This window comes from Clarias gariepinus, chromosome 14 (assembly GCF_024256425.1).
Source record: "Clarias gariepinus isolate MV-2021 ecotype Netherlands chromosome 14, CGAR_prim_01v2, whole genome shotgun sequence".
Classification (NCBI taxonomy): Eukaryota; Metazoa; Chordata; class Actinopteri; order Siluriformes; family Clariidae; genus Clarias; species Clarias gariepinus.
In genome coordinates this window covers 31,956,088-31,964,819 of record NC_071113.1, presented here as the reverse complement: position 1 = coordinate 31,964,819, position 8,732 = coordinate 31,956,088, and the positions used below count along the sequence as shown (strand labels likewise).

Below are 8,732 nucleotides of genomic sequence, written 5' to 3'. Positions count from 1 at the left end.
AATCTCATATAGTTTGTCATTGCATTTTGGATGTGCATCTCTGTATTGTTAATATCTGTTTGGGTAATTTTTTAAATAAATTTTATGATTAGTTATCATTGCTATGTGCAACATTTTTACAATCATTAATGTCCTGTATAAAATAATTAAAATTATTAGTTTGAATAGTAGCATACTCTCCTACTTATAATTTAGCGAGTGTATATAGCAAGTAAGGGATAGGCAAATAGTCAAAATATAGTGATTGCTGAATAATTAATACATATCCATTAATCAGTCAGAGCGCTCGATACACTGGAAAATTCTGTTCTTAAGTTTGACATTAAAATCACTACCATTTGAAAAAAACAAACAATGAGAAATTAAATAAAACGAATATTTAATTTAAAAGTTGATTTAATAATACAATTAAATGGTCAAATAATTCCATCCTTTTTAAAGTGTAAAATTAATCTGGGCCAGGACAATTTCACCTTTACTATATAGTTGGGTACCTGCTAGATGTTATATAGTTCATATTTGCCTGGCCCAGAGAGATTTAAGCTACTAAAATGGACTTGGAAATCTGGCTTCTTATTCACACCATTGTGCATAATAGAATGACATATTTCCATTTAATTTTTAAAGTGTAAAATCAATCTGGGCCAGGACAATTTCACTTTTACTATATAGTTGGGTACCTGCTAAAATAACGTTTTATTGATTAAACTGCGCAGCTTTCGCCAACGTGAACACTCCCGTTAGTAACGAGGCAAATAAGGAGCTAACTTCAGCCGCAGAGTGAGACGCTGCGCAATAAGAAGCCAAACGAATCGGAAGCTGCGAATAAGGAGCTAACTTCAGCCTCGTGTGTCACAGGTCCACTGCATATATTTCCATTATTTGGCAAAAAGTATATAATTATATATAGTAATAATTATGTTATCTTAACTTATCTGTGGTTTGAACAAAACAACATTGTAATAAGATGCTTGATAAAAGGGCTGGTGGTATAATTACCAAATTTTAAGATACCATGAATTAAACATTGGCCTGTTTTTACTTTTTTTTTTATTTTTTTTACAAATGCTAAAATAATGGTGTACAATATGAAAATGGTCTTGCAATAAAGTATATTTTTGTGTGTAGTGGGCAAATTTTTATACTTGATGTTAACCTAATTAAAATGTTAACGTCTTTATAATTTTTTTTTTTCCTTTGCAGTTTTTCTGGTCCTTAATAAAAGGTGTGCTTTACTCGCAACAGGTAAGATCTATGTCTACCAATGGAAATCCTGTTTCTTACATGACAATTCATTTGTTAGTTCTGAGTAGCTTGTTACTTTTTATTTAGTTTTATTTACAACATGTCCCTAATTTTATAGTGAAATGTTACTCACTTAATAGGATTGTATTAAGTATATTGAGTTTTTTTTTTTTTTTTTTTTAAGAATGCAACTGTTGAGAAGAAGAGGGAGTGCCTTATCAAGGCACTTTGTGTCTACCTAAATGAAGAACTGGACAGTCTCTTCAAAGAATATCTGGTAGGTAATGCTAATGATTACTGCAGAAGTAATGGTATCATTGGGCTCTTCAGAATATCACAATATCCATTCAGTCTTCTTAAATTATAAGTTAAAGCTGCTATTAAATGGCATCAGATCACAGGTGTACTTGAGAAAGGAATGTGAGAAATCAGTGTGGACCAAATGTTAGTGATTTAAAGACTAGAAAAACAACTACCGGGAAAAAAAACAGGCTCCTTGGAATTCTGTATTAGTCTAGTGATTTCATTTTTGCTTTTTTGTGTATCAATAGGATACAGATGGCTGTGCTGCAGAGAGGATCTTAAACATGTTGTATTTGGCATCTACAGCATCAATGTTGGAGGTGATGCCACTACCTCTCGAGCTGATGTTGGAATTGTTATTAAGGGGGTTGAAGTGCTTCATGACTTGGGAGACATCGCTACTGCATGTACGGTCTTAATGTCTCTAGTTATTCTCAGGAACTGAAAACATTCTCTGAGGTACTGCAGAAGATCTTCCTCCAGCTGGATGCTACCAGACTTTCACCAAAAGTACAGATGCTTAAAAACAAACTTTAAGTATAAACCAACATCAAGCACCTGAGTTGAGTTCCCAATGAAGGCCTTTTTTGCACTTTTTTGAAAATGTTTGGATGTTTTGTTTTGGATGCAATATATTTGGGCTTTGTTTGTATTTGATAGAAAAAATAGGGGTAAATGATCTTAATTTTGTTAATATGGTAAAAAATTGTTTAGTTGATGTTATTGACATTAAGGACAGGGTTGTGCATTTTCCTTAAAAAAAAACAAAAAAACTTTTTTTTAAAGATTCATACAGTGAGCTTGTCACGTCAAAATACATGCCCGCTGCAGACATCTCGAAAAGGTTTAGGATAAGAGATGATCGCCTTTACAATATACTGGAAAGACACCTGCTTAACTCTGATTTCACAATAATATTAAGCGAGTATACAGCAAACTCAAGTGTCTCTTTTATCATAAACCCCTTTGATGGATCTGCAGACATGTAGCAATGTAACTTCTATTTTTCCTTGCTCCCATCTTATGTGATAAAATAGTGCTTTGACAGAATTGCTGAATGACTTCACTTATGTTTAATTTATTTATATTAAAAATACGTTTTTTCCTCAGTTTAAATGGTTTTCTGTCTGCTTTGTGAAGTTATTATAGGTTTTAACTGTATGTAGTACAATATAAACCTTTAAATTAGACAGTTCTGAACTGTAAAAAAGATGTTCATGAACCGTAAATATTACAGTGTAAACCCTGGAATTTGACGGGTATAAACAGTTTTTTAGCAACATAAGTATGTTAATTAGACAGTTATGAACTGTAAAAAACTATTAAATAATCCGTAAAATATACAGTACAGTGGTTGCAATCCCGTAAAACTAATAACGTTGCTACCGTATTTTTGACGGTAAAGTTCTGGCAACCACAGCTGCCAGTTTTTTACCGTAAAATTTACGGCTTATTTTTTACAGTGTATATTTCAGTTAGAATTGTAAATAAGAAAAAAAGGATGCCTGCTTATTCTTATGTTATTTGAAGGATGGACTACTGCATCTCTGTGCACTATTCGCCCCATCGAGAATGCAGCTGCAAAGCTTGTTTTCAACCTTCCTAAGTTCACATCACTCCACTTCTCCACTCCCTACTCTGGCATCCTGTAGTTGCACATCAAATCCACACTCCACATTGTAACACATTCCCTCCAATCCTCCAGCACTGAATGTCTGGTCCCACCATCTCTCAAAGATCAAGAAAGTAGTGATGGGTCGTTCATGAATGATTAGTCCTTTTTGAATTAATCTTTAACATGACTTTAACATGAAAAACGAGTAGTCTCGGAAAGTGATTTGTTCATTTTCTCCCGGGCGCGAATGCGCAAATCATAGCAAAACCTCCGTAGGTTATGTACAGGTAACAGAAATGAGTAGTTACTTCTTGAGTCTTCTAGTCCGAGTCATTCGTTCTTTTGTCACGTGACTCCCATGGACGCTATGCGGTGCAATAAATTCAAAAGAACGAACGATTTTGACTGAAAGATATGATGGTGAGCTCCTTATTCTATTTATTATAATATGTCCTTAGCTGTAATATTTTAATTACAGAAACTATAGCCAAAAGTTGTGTATGTAGACATATTGGGGGACTTTTTTATTGAAAATGCAACATGTCATTGTATTTTTGATCAAAAAAATTAAATGACCTAAAATGACTCCAAAAAAGATTAATTCATTTTGATGAATGAGATTCAAAGAACCAAGTCACCACAATGATTCAACCTTTTTGTCACTACAAGAAAGACATCATTTCTGTTCTGGCACCTAGGCAGTGGAATGAACTACCTCTTGATGTCCATAGAGCTCAGTCTCTGGCAATCTAATCTAAAGATGACTAAACAGGCTAAAATCTGTTTGAGGTATTTGGGTTAACTTCCCTCCCCTCACCCCCTATTGGCTTCATTTTTTTAAATAAATATTTGCATGTTGTTGTTTGTCCGAGGCTGTATGTATCAATTTGATACTAAAACCTGCTATGATCAGATGACTTTTTTATGTTTTTACACAAATAGACATAGGATTAAAAGAGGGTAACTAACTTTTAAACATTATCACTGTTAGTACACTGTGAAATTACACTTTGTCTTATTTCAATTCAATTAAATTTTATTTGTATAGCGCTTTTAGCAATTTTCATTGCCGCAAAGCAGCTTTACACAGTCAAAAGAATTATTTAAGTTTGTATGAAATGTGAATTTGTATGAATCAAAATGGTCAGTTTGTCCCTGGTGAGCAAGCCGAGGGCGACAGTGGCAAGGAAAAACTCCCTGAGATGGTAATAGGAAGAAACCTTGAGAGGAACCAGACTCAACAGGGAACCCATCCTCATCTGGGTGAAACAGAAAGCAGTAAATGATCTGCATTTATACAGTGTGTAGGGTGGGAGGCAGTTCAGCTATAATAGCTGATGTTAATTGATGTTAATATGGAGTCCAGGTAGTTATTGAAGACCCAGGTAGACTTGTAAGAAGTTCCAGTCCTGAACTATCGAACTGTATTATTTCTTACACTCAACCCTAAACTACTATCATGCACAATATTAGCCATTCCATTTCAGTTTAGGTTCATGTCACTGTAAACCAAAACTGTAACCTGTGATCCTCACTTGTATAATTTCTTTTTTTCCTAACATTTCCTGTAATTGTAATTGTGTTGATGTGGTTCCTTTAACTTGAGCAACTGTAAGAATGCAAAGCATTTTCCCTTTTGGTATTTTTAAAGTTCATTGACTTTTGAAAGCAAACACTTTAACCAGTAAAAACAGTAGTGACAACTGGCTGTAAATAGACCAACTAATCAGAGTGTAACAAAACAGAGATCAAGATCATGTAATTATTAGCATGTGTGGTGTAATGTATGCTGAGAACTGAAGTCAAATGGTTTGAGTGCAACAGAAGAGAAAGTAAACAAAACACAAAGAATGGAAAGAAACCAGAAGAAAACCAATAAATTTCCATTTTAATTCATCTTTATATTTTCTTCTTATTGGATAGATAGGTTTATATATATATATATTTCTTGTATATATTTTTTAAATATTTTTTATATATTTTTTTTATTTCTTGTTAACTGTTTTTTTACATTTTTAAGGTCACGGGCGGTTGTTTAAGCATTTCACTGCATATCGTACTGTGTATGACTGTGTATGTGACAAATAAAATTTGAATTTAAATTTAAATAAATATACTGGATGTTAAAATGATGGTGAAAAAGTAAATTTTACAGTTTTGGACCTCCCGATACTGGATATATCTTGTACATTTCATCTCCACAGGAGCCGTCCCCATCATCCTGTCCGCTTCCTTTAAGTACTACCTGATCCAGCAGGAGAAAACATGGAGTGATGCTCAGGCGTACTGCCAGGCCACGTATACTGACCTGGCTCTCGCTAAAAGTAATGATGACATGGAACAACTACAGAATGAAGCAGACAAACAAAACTTCACCTCCAGGGCTTGGATAGGGATGTACAATGATGTCACAAGCTGGCGCTGGTCCTTTCAAAATGAGCCACTGGGAAATATGATACAATGGTGTCAAGGGCAACCTGACAATTATCAGGGACATGAATCATGTGGTGTGAAAAAAAAATGTGGTTTGAATGATGCACATTGTGGATTGCCATGTCCCTTTGTTTGCTTTGATGGTAAGAACCTGCATTTGTTTCACATCATTGTATCTAAAATACATTTTTCTGATGGAAAACTTTCCGTGAAAAGTGCTATAGTAGATAAAATGGGACTGTAGTGACATACTGTAACTGTGCCTTAAAGTATACAACAACCAAAAATATCCAATCTTCATTTACCTTGACACTTGATGCATTTAGCAATTGGAAATGGTTGTAATGGTTCTTAGTCTTAACAACATTTAGTAACATATGTATCTTTTTCTACCTGAAGACAATAGATCATTTGGATAATCTTTTAAAGCATCTTTTTATTATTATTCAAGACAGTAACTATGGATCTGGAAGGTACATTTATATGTCTAAGCCAATGACATGGCTTGATGCGCAGAGTTACTGTAGACAGTACCATACAGACCTGGCCATTGCGAGAAACACAACAGAAAACTCAGTTATAGTAGGACTGATTGAGCGGTTTGCTTGGATTGGTCTATTCAGAGACACATGGAAGTGGGTAGACCACAGCGATGTCTCTAACACCATCTGGATGCCTGAAAAACCTGATAATGCCCTGGGCAATGAAAACTGTGGTTATCTTAATAACAGTCATGCTGCTGATGCACAGTGTGCAGACATAATGCCTTTCTTCTGTTACGCAGGTGAGTTAAAGTTTTATTCAGTTTTTATTTAGACAAATTTAACTGATAGACTGATAAACTTCAGTTTAATTCTGTGTTCTAGATTGAATTTGTATGTTTCTTTGCAATTCTACATCCAGACATAACAAAACAATACATAATAAGAATGAGGATTCAGTCTAATCGGGATGTGAACAATCTGACTGTGAAGGTGACAATCATAGAGCAGGTGAGTCTCATCCTCCACAAACTGCATTTATACTGCACATTCCCCTGCTGATGGACCTTTCCCCATCTGTCAATCACACATAGGATATTAGCCAGTCCAATCTCCTGATTCTCATAAGACCTACCCTTGCATGAGTCTGGCCAACACACATAGGTACGTCTAGTATTTAGAAAAGTTTAAAATGGTCCCATAACAAGTCCTAAAACCTGTAATAAAGTCACATGCAATATTGTGTGTTGGCAAACTTTTTTTATGTTCAGTTACACCTCTCTTAGTGCGTTCTCTGAGCTTGTATCTGTTCCATCGCATGTAGGGACTGAATGCTGAAAATCTGAAAATCCCAGAACAGTATTATTTCACACAGCTCACCCACTTTGCATGTTCAGTATGATGCCACTAACTTGTCCTAATCTGTAGCTATTTCTCTCTGCTTTCCTTCTGCAGTGTCAGGGTTTTTCTATTTAAACGCCAATACTGACTGCTCCCTAAAACATACTCTGGTTTACCGCTGTCCAATATTTTCATTGTGCGTATAAGTCTTATTATACATCAGGGCAGTTGAGGGTTAAGAGCCTTGATCAAGGGGGCCCAACAGCAGAGGTGGGTAGCATAGCCAAAAAATGTACTCAAGTAAGAGTAGCTGTACTTCAAAATAATATTACTCAAGTAGAAGTAAAAAGTAGTCATCCAAAATATTACTCAAATCTCGAGTAACTGTTTCATCATAATGTCCAATTAATTTTCTTTTAGAAATTATGTAAGCAGTCAGACAAAATGATAAAATAATGTACAAACTGCGACATTTCCATATAATAAAAAAATAAAATAAATTTAGTAAAATAAATTAATAAAACTAAATATCTTTACAAAATAGCAAATTGAGGAATTAATAGGAAACACAAATTTTCCTTTTCTTACAAAAACTTGGGTGAAAGAGATCCACTGCATCCATCTGTCTCAGTGTCCATTTCGGAATAACTTGTGGGACCTAGTAACAGTAACACAGTAATATAGCCAAACCCTGAGTGTGTAAAAAGTCTAAAACGTGTAAAACACAGAGTAATCAGAACATTAAACATGTGTAATTAGAACCTGGCGGTTGGATTCAGATTCTGTAATATTTCAAAAAGCTCTATGGAAGGTTAATGTCTCTATTCTGCATCATTTAATAACAAAAATCTGTTCTTCAGCTCAAGCAGAAACTGAAGGATCATGGTTTGACAGAGAACATCACAGTGAATTGGAGAGTGCAAAAAAATGGAGTGATTTTTCACAAAGAGAAAGAAATAAACATCCAGTCTGCTGATGAACAGTGCTCAAACATTAAACCTTTCTTTCTGTACTCGGGTTAGTTTATGTTTATTCAGTTTGGAATTTAGACACAATTTTGACAATAGTTTGTCTGTTAAACGTGTTTGTTGATTATTTTGTAATTCTGCATCCAGAATTCACCAAAAAAACAATTTTTAAAAGTGAAAATCCAGTCTAATCGGGATGTGAATGACCGGGGAGTAAAGGCAGCCACCTTAGAGCAGGTGAGTCTCATCAATCACAAAGCCCACTTTTACTAAAAAAAATTCCCCTCCTAATTACTGCAGTCAGACCCTGAGTCCTTATAAAAGTCTAAAACACAGACACAGTATTTATTATCTGATTTTAACTGCAGTATGTTTGCAGGGTTCCCTAAAGGTTGGTCTCTCTATGCACATTTAATAACAAAAGTTTTCATCTGTTCTTCAGATCAGGCAGAACCTGGTGGATCATGGGATGGCAGTGAACATCAGAGTGAATTGGAGAGAGCAACCAAATGGAGTGATTTTTCACAAAGAGAAAAAAGAAATGAGAGCAGGAAGCTCATGTAGCCCTGTTGCTCCACAGATCCAGAACTGGGGGGTGCGGATCTTGCCTATGGAGTGTGTTTGGGGTTTGCATGTTCTTCTCCTTCTTTGTGGGTCTCCTCTGATACATGTCTGGTATCCTCTTTATTATTGAGACATACAAATAAACAAGAAACACTGACTATTTTAAATATTCATTATATAACGGTGCATTTAATTAATTCTGCTTTAAAATATTTACTTTATGGTATGTTTCTTTTAAGTTTAAATAAATCTATTACAGATCCTCAAAAAATACCTGCTGTC

The 8,732-nt window shown here is 34.8% G+C and overlaps 1 long non-coding RNA gene across 1 annotated transcript; it reads left to right on the top strand.

The window, feature by feature from the left end:
• The first annotated feature begins 1,202 nt into the window (after positions 1-1,202).
• On the top strand, positions 1,203-2,993 carry LOC128541030 (uncharacterized). The gene is made up of 3 exons (XR_008365616.1): positions 1,203-1,245; positions 1,430-1,522; positions 1,797-2,993. It is a non-coding gene; the product is annotated as an uncharacterized LOC128541030 (long non-coding RNA).
• Positions 2,994-8,732: the final 5,739 nt, after the last annotated feature.